This window comes from Triturus cristatus, chromosome 3_2 (assembly GCF_964204655.1).
Source record: "Triturus cristatus chromosome 3_2, aTriCri1.1, whole genome shotgun sequence".
Taxonomy (NCBI): Eukaryota; Metazoa; Chordata; class Amphibia; order Caudata; family Salamandridae; genus Triturus; species Triturus cristatus.
Window position 1 is genome coordinate 1149604385 of NC_140584.1, and position 14208 is coordinate 1149618592.

The window sequence follows — 14208 nt, forward strand, 5'->3', positions numbered from 1 at the left end:
GTTCAAGTTGGTATGGGATTTTTCTTGTGTTGTGTTTTCACTTTATTGCTGTTAGTAGTGTTCAATAAATACTTTACACATTGCTTCTAATTTAAGCCTGACTGCATTTGTACCAAGCTACCAGGGAGTTAAGCACAGGTTAATGTGGGGTTTGCTTGTGTTTCACCCTAACAAGAATTGTGGTTGCTGCTTGAGTAGTGTTTTACCCCCCTCAATCAATAACTGTCAGTTCAGATATCTTTACTCAGTCGATATTGACCATAAAAGCACATATAAAAATGCCAAACAACAGCAAGAAAAAGAGAAATTCATACATATAAATATATGTTAAAATATACAGTACAGAAAGAGGGAATTACAAATATGAATCAGGCAATGGTAACAGTGTGCAGACAAAGATGTCCTCTCAACATATGCCTCACAACATAAACCCAAGGAGGGTCCGCTATGCTAACTGTGAAAACACGGGAGAGATTTAAACCATGTGCCAACTAAAAGAAAAGCTACTAAAAAATGAATCATGTTCAGTCTTAAAATGGTCAAGTTAAATCTATGCTCTGGGGTAACAACCCAGAACAAATAAGGTACCTAGTGACTGAGGTCATGTTAAGTGTTCTTCCCAGTCTAATGTCCTTTTTATGTGAAACAAAACTCAGTTTAACTATCTCTTAGTGGTCCCGACCGCCTAGTTACGATGCTCACATTTCCCTATGGGAGCATTTGTTATGGCCGTAAACCGACCATAGCTCAAGCTCCCTCAGGGTGCTTGCCATACGGTGCAGGGATCAACAAAGGGGATCAACAAGGTGTCCCACATGGCCTCCAACCGGAGACCACAAACAGAAGGGGGCCCTGCGTGGGGCCCCCAAACAGGCTTTCAGATAGGCTTTCCATGTCGGAAAGGCCAGCATGGAAAGCCTGCTGGAAACCGTGCATTTTAATCGTCCATATGGATTATGGGTCAGCCTCTGACTGACCGATGGGCTCCTTGAGCCCATCTGAAGCCAGCCAGAATGACAGGCCAATCTCACTTCCGACTGCCTAAATTGTAATTAGGCGATCGGAAGTGTAACCGACGATCTTGGTCGGAATGGCTCCAACCTAAGGTCTGAGGCTTTCCGACAGAGATCGTAATAGGCCCCTTAGTAGTAATACTTTCAGGTGTATCGAACAAATGGCTAAGACCCAAGGAATAAAAAGTATCTTTGACATTAGTTAGGAATGGAATGGCAGGCATATTTTCTAAACTAAGGCAATCCATTAGCACCTGTCTGGAACCCCCTGCACTAGGTTTGTGCCATAGCTTTAACCACAATAATATTGGTGCATAAAGCCTATGCCCAATTTCAGGTGTGAAATAAGGCTTGAGGTAGATTTTGAGATTGCAAAAAGCCTGCAGGAAAAACAATTTGCAGCTACCGTGGGAAGCATAGCCCCATACTCCAGCTCCCTATATGGCCACTGATAAACATTTGCTTTTATACAGTTGAATCATCTCCTTAATGAGCTTATGGTCCAATCTTTTAGAAAATTTTAAAACTGAGTCACAGCTTACCCCCATTTTCTGCACTCTCTGAGTTAATAATCTATCCCATGATCCATTTCCTTCTAAAAAGATAATTAAAAACTGGTACCTTTTCGATTGTGGGGGCCCCTTATAAAAAAACCTTTAGATTTAGGGGCCAATTATGATGCCGTAGTAGTTGGAGCCGTTCCTACGGCAGCGGCATTGTAATCAGCTGTTCGGATTCATTTCTGACTGACCCATTTGGATGGAGTCGATCGGAATGGAATCCCAACTGGATTTCCGAATGGCTTCCGACAGGCTCTGAGAGCCTGTCTGCCATTCGGAAAGCCTCCGGTTATCCCAAGGGCAGTTTTTTCCGTCTGAGGGATTACAATGTTGGATTCCGACAGCCTTTCTATGCCAGCCTTTCTGACACAAAAAGGCTGTCAGAAATTGAATTTGGGGGCCCCCAGCAGCGCCCCCATGTTTGCACGGCGTCCGGTTTGAGGCCGAAGGGGCACTTATCGTGCCCCCCTGTTGATCTCTACACCCGTGGCAGGCACCTAAAGGTGCCTGCCACGGGATCCCTGGATGGACTGCACCTCTGTTTTTTTACAATGAGAGCATGCATTCTGGTCGGAATGTATGCTCCCATTGTAAAGAATAGGAATGTGACCAAACAGTGTTCGGTCGCATCCCAATAGCTGGGCTGGGACCGCGAACAGGCAGTCAGGCGGTCACAGTACCGAATCGATGTCGGACGGAATCAGGTCCGTCTGAGATCGAAATTGGGCTCTTAGGGGCAGATTTATGAGCCCCTTGCGCCACTTTTGCGTCACTTTTAACATGGGAAAGGTGACGCAAAAGTGGCGCAAGGGGCTCATAAATCTGCCCCTTAGTGTTTTTCAGCCCACGTCATAACAAACAAATTTTTGTTGGTTCACTTTCAGCTGCAGGTTGGTCATAGAATCCTAAAATCCATTTAGTAAAGTTTGGAGACTATTTGCAGTTGAAGCTAAAAGAACTGCGTCAACCGCGTAAAGCAGAGCAGGAAGGAACATATTGCGACTCAATTCTGGCAATGTCCTTGCTGTATTCGGTTAAAACTTCACCCAAATTAATATAAAATAAGAATAAGAAAGAGGCTAAAATTCAGCCTTGCCTGACCCCTCTTGTAACTTTAATAGGGCCAGTGCAATCCCCAGTCTTTATAAAACGAACTCTTGTAGTAGAGTCCCAGTGTAAACGTTTTACGAGATCTAAAAGGGGAGGCCTCAATACCCGCTTTGGACATCAAGTCCCACAGCAAATCCCTATAAACCAGGTCAAAAGCAGACGAAAGGTCCATGAAAGCCATGTGTAAAGCACCTTTCATGGCTTTGACATAGCAACCAGTAATTCAATTTCCTACATCCACCAATTAAGATATTTCACTTCAGGAAACTGCTGAGGATTAATGGCCATCTATTTTCTGTAATTTTCTGCACTTGTCAGAGTCCAAAACCGCCATTACAAATGCTCCATGCAACAGTGAAAGAGGTGTGGCGCAGTGGCCAGGGCATCTCACTCTGGAGCACGGGGCTCATGGTTCGATCCCTGGCACCGGCAGCAGGTCAGCACTGCACCATGTGACTCTGAGCAATAGCTTACTTAATCTTACCGATGACCTCCAGCGCCTTGACGCCCTGGGGAAATTGTTCGCGCTTTGCAAATACTGGATTTACATTCACTGTGCATAGTCAATGGTGTTGAAAATGGTTTGCAGGCTGGTGCAAACCACAGAGTGTTTCTGTATGGTACCAATAAGTTATTACAAGTTTGCTCTGGTGCACTCTCCCCTTTCTAAAAGGACCCGACGGATGCATCTAAGCATCAGGTGTCACACTATCCATGGGAAGCCTTTAGCCGTGTCTCTGACATAGGTCTGTCCATTGGTTGAACTCGTCCTCTGTCTTCACAAAGCCATTTGGAGCTCGTCATTTCCTTACAAACATCTGTCTCTGGAAACTGTGGAGGTTATAAAAGCTACATTTAATGATTTGCATGTGTGTGCTATTCCTATGGGGCTGGATGAGCACCCAAAGTCCTGCCAAACCATTGAACTGTGTCAAATTAAAAAGTGTTAAATATTTTTTAAGTAGATGTTTACATGCCAAACAGTGGAGCAGCACAACCACCTTAAGACAAGCACTCATCACCCCTCCCCCACCGGTCTTCATTCAATTGAGTCACAGGGTCATATAAATTCCTTGGGACCTTTACTCACAGGACCACATCTCTTAGCATTGCATTGCTAAGCCAGCTGTGGCTGTTACTGATGGTGTCAATTGACATTACCCAATGGGAAACTAAAGTGTTCAATGTGTTCGCAGTGTGAAAGGTCAGCGGTAGTTGGAAGTTCACTAGGTCATGGTTACACCACCCAAGGAGGACTATGAGCGGCCCTCCGCTGTAGGGATTTAAGACTGCACTTCTGGCCCACCTTTTATGGGTTTGCTCCACACATGTGGTGCTTACTAATAACTTTAAGCCTTCTGCTTGCTTGTAAAGCAGCAGACACAGTCCCTGAATAAATTAAATGAATTTTTGCTGTATGACATGTTACCGTCATGCAGCAAACTGGGAGTCTCTTGGCGTGGACAGCTGCATCAGGATGACTATTAATTCACACAACAGCATAGACATTAGTGTTGGAATGGGTAAAAGTGATGTCACGGAATACCGTGATATCTGCAGGCCCAACAACGGCCATACCAATAAAAGCCATGTCAACGTGTGCCATCACCTAAGCCCACACAACGGTGCTGATACAGAAAGTAACAATATAAATATATGCCATAATCCATGCACGAACGACAATGTTGTCACTAGTAAAAACGATCTCAATGCATGTCATGATCTAGTAATGTATAACTATGTCAATGTCAGTAAAAACAATCACAATGTACGCTATGACAACTGTACCCAAACTATTGAGAATGTTGATAAAAATGACACCAGTGACTGCCATATTATTTTCAGGAGTTCAAGTCAACTCGCATCATTGCTGTCGGATTTACCAAAGATGACCTCCCCGTCAACCCTGAGTCAGAGAAACATGGTCATACAGGCCCTGCGACCCACACCCACACTTACAGACAACAGGCCACTGGTGGGGTCTCTCAACCCAAAGACAAACGCACACCCAGGGGAAAGCTTAATCGATCCCACAGATAGATATTTGCACAACAAACAGGTCCACGGCAATTGGCACCAATAAAACACGTTTGAATAAAGGCTCGCATTCCCCAAAAATACCACAAAGCTAGATACCAAATGTAGATAGAAACACTCAGCCGTACAGGCCACAACATGCACATAACACGTAGTGATCATGCGTTCCTAATGCCAGTCGGATGGACACATACACACTGGCCCACACTAACTCTCCCCGAGGCCAAGAGCCATCTGTATCCTTATTAGATTCCCAAACTTATTAGTTTGTGACTGAAATGCTTTTCAAGAATGCAGAAATGGGTTTATTGTAAATCACAAGGTGTCTATACAACCTGATAAAACCTTTTACACCAAGAAACTTACCTCAGACGCATTCCGTCGAGACTCTCCCGGCCACTGCTTTTAATTAAACCAACTCGTTCCTGGTTTGCGAAACGCCTCTTGTCTTTTCATTTCTTTATGGTAAATTCATACCTGAGCAACATTAATTTTAACACAAAAGTGCTGTGATCAAGCCATCCTACTGCATGTCTTCCTCACATCAGGAGAGCCTGAAGCAGGGGAATAGTCCCTAACGTTTACATTACAATTTGTTTATTCACTATACCTCTGCTGTATTGTTGCTAATCTTTTCCCAAGCACCTGACCTTCAGATGACCTTACTGATATCTAAAGTGATAATTTCCTTGTTGCTCATGGGTAACAATAGAGTATCTACCACAGATGCCAAAAATCATACGCAAATGTGTCGAAACGTCGCTACATCAACCCTAATCCTGAATATATGTACTGTCTTTAAAGACCTAACATATCCTTGTAAATCATGACTTGTGACCTTGAATTGATCCTTTGTCCCTATATGTAAACATCCACACCACCCTGTTGGGCCTACTTCAGCCCGATGATTCCTATATGTTGCATCGTAACCCTCTCTCTCCAGGCGCTGAAACTCTCTACGTATTACTGTCTGCACACAAAGCCATTCACGCAATGAGACACCAGACACTTATATTGGTTGTCAAGTATGAGTACCAACAAACTAGAAGGGCGGTGGCCAGGCGAGGTGGCCAAAGGGGGTGGCCAGGGTGGTGGGCACTTAAAAAGAGATCCTCCCTCTCTCTGAACCTAGGGTTCCATACACCTAGCACATGCCCAGAAGCCACCCCCACTCTCAAACTGCATCTGATGTCTACCATCAACAACATCCTGCAGCCTAAGGATTAGAGGTAAATGGTGGTGGCTCTACGTATGTGCCTTGTTAGACCTGGTACCGTTGGCGTGAGTCTCCTCTCCATTTTTCACTGAGTGCCTCCTCTGATTTTGATCTTTTTGCTGGTTTTAGATGCTTCGGGCACTGTGCCACTGCTATTCAGTGCTACAGTGCAAGTGATCCCTATGGTAAATTGTTGTATATATTAGTGACTCCATGATTGGCTAATTTGATTTACTTGTCAGACCTTAGTATAGTGCACCATATGTGCCCAGGGCCTGTAAATCAAATGCTGCAGGTGGGCTTGCAGCGCTGATTGTGCCACCCACGGAAGCAGCTTGTAAAGTGTGTCTCAGGCCTGCCATTGCAGAGCCTGTGTGCAGTCTAGTACTGCCATGTCGACTTGGTAAGTGCACCCACTTACCAGTCCCTAAAACCTTCCCTTTACTACATATCAGACACCCCTCAGGTAGGCCTAAGGGCAGGGTGCATTGTATGTAATAGGTAGGTCATCTCCTGATGTGTGGGGCATGACCTGATAGTGAATTGCAGCCTATTTCGTTTTTCACTATTGCAAAGCTGCCTATCCCCATAGGCCAAAATGGGCAGTTTGATTATAATATCTTATAATCCTAAATGACCCAGGGAACATGGTGGAAAAACGAATTTAGTATGCCTGAACTCAGAATGATAAAATACAGTGAAGTTGGTTTTACCATTCTGTGTTTGAAAATAGCACTTTTAGAAAGTAGGTATTTTCTTGCCTAACCAGCCTGCCTCTGCTAGCTTGTGTATTGTATGTCTGGTTTGTGAGTGACAGGGGCTGGGCGGGCTCCAGGAGACAGGGTCAGTCAGCACAATGCTGAAATGACCCATCTGCATGGAGTGTGGTGGGAGGAGTAGCACCTGTGCCTGAATAGGACTGTGCCTGCCTTTCACAATGCTGGCTCCACCCCTGTGGTGTGTCTGAGGACCCTGGCCCACACTGACAAAGGAAGCGTGACTCAACGAGAAGCAGCGTGTCGCAGTGGCAACTGTTGCCGCCGTATCGCCGGAGAAGCGTGTCACCGCCACAGAGGTCGCTGCCGCATCACCAGAGAAGCGTGCCTTCGTCGCAGCTGTTTACCGACGCATCGACGAAGAAGTGTGTTGCCACCATGAGGGTCGCCGTCGCATCACCGGAGAAACGCGTCAAAGGGCTTGTCGCGGCTCCAAAGCTACAGAGTTCACCGCACGGCCACCGGGCGTGCACGCATCATCTTCACATTGTCGCATCGCATCAAGGGCACCATCTAATCGCATCGCACCGGATTGTCGCATCGCATTGACGCACCATCTTGCCGCATCGTAACCGGAACGCAGTACGAGAATCAACGCATCACCTCCTCTTCGGTAAGGAACAAGATGCATCCCCTACTCTGCACAAGCATTGAGGAGCGACGCATCACCTCCCCGAAGCAAGTAACCGACGCATCTCCCTTCCTGCTAACCTTTTGTTTGTTTTGCGTAACTCATCCAGGTACTTTTGTGAGAAACGTGTCACATTTATCATCAACTTGAACTAAGTTACTTCTACCATCTTTAAGTCTATTTTGAGTACAATATTGTGGATGTTTGTCATTTGTGGTCTTGTGTTAAGTCTATATAACAGGGGCGTAACACAGGCCCCCGAAGCCCCCGCGTTGCGGGGGGGCCCGCGCGCTCCGGGGGCCCCCTCACTCAGCTGAGCCAGCAAGCCTCTGTCTTCATGGTGCGTGCACGCCACAACCTCTTCTGGCTCGTAATCTGGCTTCTAATTAATTAAATGGTGTTGGATTTAAATGGTGTTGGCTGTTGACTCTTACTCTTAAATAATTAAATGGTGTGCGCACGCCCGGCCACTGAGGCTCTTCTGCCTCATCATTAATTACGCGGCGCGCAGATGTCTCCGCGTCTGCGCAGTGGGGTGGGGCATAGAGTGGGGCTGGTGACTACTACTGTCAGTCATGCGCATTTGCAGCGCAACAATTAAAAGACGCGAGCAGGTGCCTCTGAGGAATGAAGGTAGGCCCAAGAGAAGCGGGTCGTGCAGAGCGTTGCTGGGAGTTTTGGAGCAGCAAGTTAGACTGCGCAAGCCGAGGCTGAGTGAGAGCAGGTGCGTAGCTGTTTGCCAAAAATGTTTTTATCTTTCATGACGGATGTTCAAAGGCAAGGTGGCATTTTTCACAACTGTGTGAAAATGACGCTTCATCTGTACTAGCAAGGCGGCCTCTATGGAGACGAAATGACTCAAAATGTATGTTTTCAGATCAAAACAGTGTAACCTGGTGCAATATTGCAATGAATGTGACAGCTTATTATGAACGCTGGTTTCACTGACAGTTAAAAGCACCAGCGAATTACTCAGAAGGCTCTTTATTCTATATGCTAAAATATAATGACATCACAGTAATTGGCCAGTGGGCTATAAGTGTATCCGTGAACAATTTCAAGCTACAGCATGGCAATTCACTGTAAAATTCTGCAGTAATAGGTCGCCACTGAGCACCGCACCCACCGCCCGTGCATTATAGCCCCTCTCGCGCCCTCAGGTCATTGGCCAATTCAATCAATTGTTGCATATTAGAAAAAATATTTTTCTGTAAAGTAAAGCATTGTTTTGGAAATAGCAACCTGCTGCAAACGTTCCTATAAATGTCCTTTTGTTAGGGATACAATGTTCCACGGGTCTTAAAATACAGAGAGTAATATCCCGACACAGCAGTTCGGGCGAGTGTTGTCAAACACCTCACTGGTGTATTCAGACGTCACATCACCTTTATCACCGGGCCTATGCTCGAGATGGGGGGGTGCGAAAGAGAGAGAGGAAGCTGCAGCGAGGAAGGACTCAAAGGCTATATAGAGAGCAAAGGGGGGTGGATAAAGAGAGAAAGGAGAGGGATAGAGAGCGCCTGCGAGATGGGGGAGCGGGATAAAAAGAGACAGTGAGAGAGAGCAGAGGGATAAAGAGAGGAGAGGAATAAAGAGAGGGATAAAAAGAGCAAGAGAGAGCAAAAGGGGGAGAGGGATAAAGACAGAGGAGAGGGATGGAGAGAGTCGGAGAGGATAAAGGAGATGGATAAAGCGAGAGCAAAAGGGGGAGAGAAATAAGGACAGAGAAGAGAGGAATAGAGAGAGAGCGCGTGAGAGGGGGAGAGGGATAACAAGAATCAGAGAGAGAGAGGAGGGATAAAAAGAGACAGAGGAGAGGGAAAGAGAGAGAGAGCGTGCGAGAGGGGGAGAGGGATAAAAACAGAGAGGCGAGGGACAGAGCGATCGCGTGAGAGAGAGGAGAGGGATAAAAAGAGACAGAAAGAGAGAGAGAGACGAGAGTGATAAAAAGAGACAGGAGATGGATAGAGAGAGAGTCTGAGAGGAGTGGAATAAAGAGAGGCAGATAAAAAGAGGGAGAGAGCAAAAGAGGGAGAGGGATAAAGACAGGAGAGGGATAGAGAGAGAGCGCGTGAGAGGGGGAGAGGGATAAAAAGAGACAGCGAAGAGGGATAGAGAGAGCGTGGGAGAGGGGAGAGGGGGATAAAGACAGAGAGGAAAGGGATAGAAAGTGAGCGCGTGAGAGAGGAGAGGGACAATAAGACACAGAGAGAGGAGAGGGATAAAAGAGACAGAGGAGAGGAATAAAAGGATAGAGAGGAGAGGGATAAAAGTATAGAGAGGAGAGAGAGAGAGTGTGCGAGAGGGGGGGAGAGGGATAAAGACATAGAGGAGAGGGATAGAGAGAGAACACGTGAGAGGGGGCTTTTGACAGTGTTGTTACAAATGGCATAGCTTGTATGTAAAGAGTGTTTCCCACTTTCTCATTGGAACTTAGAGAGACAATATAGAGGCATTTCATTTAAATGTTGGAGGTTCCAATCATTTCTGGATGGTAGGGAAAAGTGCGAGGTGGTGGGCCGGGCCGCCGCGGGTGGGGGGCCCCCTCCATGTGCCTTGCAGGGGGGCCCCCTCAAGTTTTGTTACGCCACTGCTATATAAAAAATGACTTATTTTTATAAAACCTGTGTGGTGTCCATCTGTAGTGTTTTCACTGTATTACTGTGTGTGTTCACAAATGATGAACACACTGCCTCTGAGATAAGACTGTCTCCTCGTGCCAAGCTACCAATGTGGTGAGCAGGGGTTATCCAGGAGTGTAATCCCCTTTCCCTGACTTAGAACCAAGGGTCCCTATTTGGTCAAAAGTAACTACCTCTGCCAACTAGAGACCCCCAGTTCTAACATTGGCGGTCAGCAGTGAGGATTCTGGACTTGCATTTTTGACTCATATACAGTAATTGGTGTACACTACTAGTGAGTGCAGACCAAACGCAACCACATACTTTTTGGGTAGAATTGTTTTCCTTGGACTGTTATTTTTCCTGAGAGCTGCCATTTCTTACTGCCATGACAGACCACCATCTGTTGCATCTATGGATCAAGATTTTGAGGAAGAGAGGTTGGAAACCTACAATTTGAAACAGCTCAAGCACCTCTTCAGAAAATGTAAATTTGCTACCCAAGTCATTTCCAAAAAGAATGAGTACCAAAAGGCGCTGAGGGCGTGGGTGGAAGCAAAAATGCCCCTGAACTGGTGGTGGAGCCAGCTGGGGATGCAGATGGGCAGCTGGATAGGCCAGTGTTTCCAGCTAGGGAAGGGGTACCGTCCCCGCCTGGCAGTAGCATCTCTTCCAAAGGCCTGTCCCCCAGAGAGTTGGAAGGCAGGGAGAGAAATAAGGTGCACAGATTGGAGATGGCCAAGCTCAAGATGGACAGTCAGAGGGACCTAGAGAATAGCAGATTGTCCTTGGAGAGAGAGAGAAGGAGATTGGAACATGAGAGAATTTGATGGAGTTAGAGCTCAAAACAAAGGGCTTAGAAATCAATCCCTCTGGTGGCAGCGCACCATCTGTGCCTTCAGAGGCAGGGTATACATCCCCAAGGATGTCATCAAAGATTTCCATAAGCTGAAGATATTGGGCAGTGGTTTGCAGCCTATGAGATAGCAATGTTGGCCCATCAGGTCCCTGAGAAGGATTGGGGTGCGGGGTTGTGGGGCCACTTTGTGAGTGACGGGAGGGATACATTGTTAGACCTACCCAGTGAGAAGAGGATGTCTTATGCCCACATGAAGGAAGCCCTGATGACAAGGTATGGTTTGACCCCAGAACTCTATAGACAGAGGTTCAGGAATTGTAAGAAGCTGGAGGCAACCACTTGGGTAGAATATGCATCTTTCTTTTGCAGGGCTATGGATGGTTGGGTGAAGGGTAGAAAAGTGGATACGTTTGAAGCGCTCTACGATTTGTTTGCATGGGAGCACTTGTCTTCTAATTGTTTTCCAGTGCTATGACAGCACCCTATTGATAGCAAGTTAACTAACCCTAGGAAGCTTGCTGAGGAGGCGGACCGCTGGGTCAGCACCTGTGTCCACAAGGGTCACGTGGGAGACTTCACCAAAGGTGGGCAGGGTCCCCAGCAGAAGAGTGGGGGGCAAGGGTAAACCGAGGGAGTTCCAGAAAGAACCCCAAAGTAATACCCAAGGGAACCAAGGGAAGGGTTCCCAGCCTCCCCCGGGAAAAAGTCAGAGCCCCCGACAGGTAAACCTGTTCACAGGGGGCCCGCTACATGCTTTCAGTGTAAGCAAGTGGAACACCATTGAGATGATCTCCAGTGTCCCCAAAAGGGTCAGTATGTGCCACCCCGTGCACCAGCATGTCAGGTGGCGAGTGTAGCCCTGGGGGGGTGGAGATTGGTGCCTAAGGTGGGTGGAGTCCTGCAGAAATGTCCCTTGTCTCTTTAGGAGACTTTGAGATGGTCCCTAGGACCCAGCTGCCTGATAACACTAAGAAATACAGGCAGAGGGTGACCATCAATGGCCATAGTGTGGAAGCTCTAAGAGACACCGGGGCTAGTGTGACAGCTGTCAGTTGCCGGTTGGTGTCCAAAGAGCAGGTTAACCCCCGTGCATTCTTCCCTGTAGTTGCCGCAGGCAACTCGCAGAGCCAGTGTGAGGTGGCTCAAGTTCCCTTTGAGCGGGGGGTCTCAGGTAATCTTCAAGTAGCTGTGAGGCCAGCCATGCCTGTTGATTGACTGTTGGGCAGTGATTTAGAGAGCTTCCCTTGGGCTAAGGTGAAGAGAAGGTCTCATTCGAAGATGTTGGGTCTGCCTGAGTGGGTGTGTGTGACCACTCGGTCTATGGCAGCCAGTAGGGGTGTTCAAGAGATTCTGGAGCCTGAAAGTATGGCCAGGTACCTGCCTTGAAGAGAAGAGGTAGGGGGCATGGAAAACCAGCCCCCATTGTTCCCATGGTCCAGGAGGAGACAGACCTTGAGGGGGGGATACCCTGGAACCTACAGGGGAGCAAGTTGCTGAACTGGGGGACATGCCTGAGCTGACCCATTGGCAGCAAGAAGGAGGACCCTCCAGGGAGGAATTTTGTGCAGAGTAGAAGAAGTGCCCTTCTCTTGTGGGTTTGTGGCAACAGGTCACAAACCAGGCAGCAGCTGATCAGTCTGGATCACATTGGATCTACTGGGAGAACGACCTCCTGTATAGCGAGCCTAAGGTTGCTGAGCCTGGGTCAGCCTGTGTGCTGGTGGTACCCCAGCGCTTCAGAGCCTTCCTACTGGGTTTGGCTCATGATGTGTCTTTAGCTGGACATCTGGGGCAGGACAAGACCTTTGAAAGGCTTGTCACCCACTTTTATTGGCCCCAGATGTGGAAGAGTTCAGACACTCCTTGTAGGACTTGTCAAACTTGCCAGGCAAGTGGGAAAAGTGGAAGGAAGCAAAAGGCTCCTCTCCAACCTTTCCATGTAGTCAGTACCCCCTTTGAACAGGCGGGCATTGACATTGTGGGGCCACTGGACCCCCAAGACAGCCATGGGCAACAGGTTTATCCTGGTCTTGGTGGACCATGCTACCCCGTACCCGGAAGCCATCCCGGTCAGGACAGTGACGGCCCGCATGGTGGGACGTGCACTGATGGGGATTTTCTCCCATGTGGGGATCCCCAGAGAGGTGGTGTCAGACCGTGATACAAACTTCATATCTAACTATATGAAGTCCCTGTGGTAGGAGTGCGGTGTGACATATAAGTTCACCACTCCTTACCACCCCCAAGGTAATGGGCTGGTTGAGAGATTCAACAGGACCCTTAAAGGCATGATTATGTGCCTTGAGGAGCCTATGAGGCATAAGTGGGTTGTCCTCTTGCCATGCCTTCTTTTTGCTTCCCATGAGGTGCCATAGAGGTCCCTAGGGTTCAGTCCCTTTGAACTGCTGTATGGACATCCGGTAAGAGAGCCTTTGAGTTTGGTCGAGGAAGGCTGGGAGTAATCTCCCATGAAACCTCCCCAGGATGTATACAGTTACATGCTGGCCTTCAGGAACCAGACTAGGCAATTCAGACAACTCGCTCAGGTGAATCTGGAAGCCAGCCAGGAGGAAATGAAGCGGTGGTGCGGTCAGAATGCCACTCTGATTGAGCTTCAACCTGGTCAGAAAGTTTAGGTCATGGCCCCTGTAGAGCCCTGTGCGCTCCAGGACAGGTGGACCGGACCATTTGAGGTAGTGGAGCGCAAGAGTGATTTCACCTACCTGGTGAACCTGCGATCTCCTAGGAACACTTTGTGGGTCCTGCATGTTAACCGCCTGAAGCCCCACTTAGAAAGGTCCGAAGTGGGCATGCTCCTAGCGACAGATGATAGAATGGAGGAGGAGACCGAGCCTCTTCCTGACCTCCTGTCTGCGACAGAGCAAGATCGGTCAGTGGATGGTGTCAGTCTCTCTGCCACCCTGACCCCTGAGCACCAGCAAGATTGTTGCCAACTGTTGGGACAATTCTCTGATTTGTTCTCCCTGGTTCCTGGTGTACCTGAGTGGTGCGTCCATGATGTGGACACTGGGGGCAGTCCTCCTGTGAAGCACAAGGCTTTCAGAGTGACTGACAGGGTCAGAGCTCACATCAAGTAGAAGGTCTCCAAGATCTTTGCCTTAGGGGTAATTGAGTCCTCTAACAGCCCTTGGGCCAGTCCAGTGGTCTTGGTCCCAAAGGCTGCCGCTCCTGGTGCCACACCCAAACTCCGGTTCTGTGTGGACTACCGAGGACTCAATTCACTCACCAGGACTGACACGCACCCCATCCCCAGAGCTGATGAGCTCATTGATCGGTTAGGGGTTGCACGGTACCTCAGTACGTTTGATTTAACGTCTGGGTACTGGAAGAACGCCTTGACTGATGGGCACAAAGAGAGTTCAGC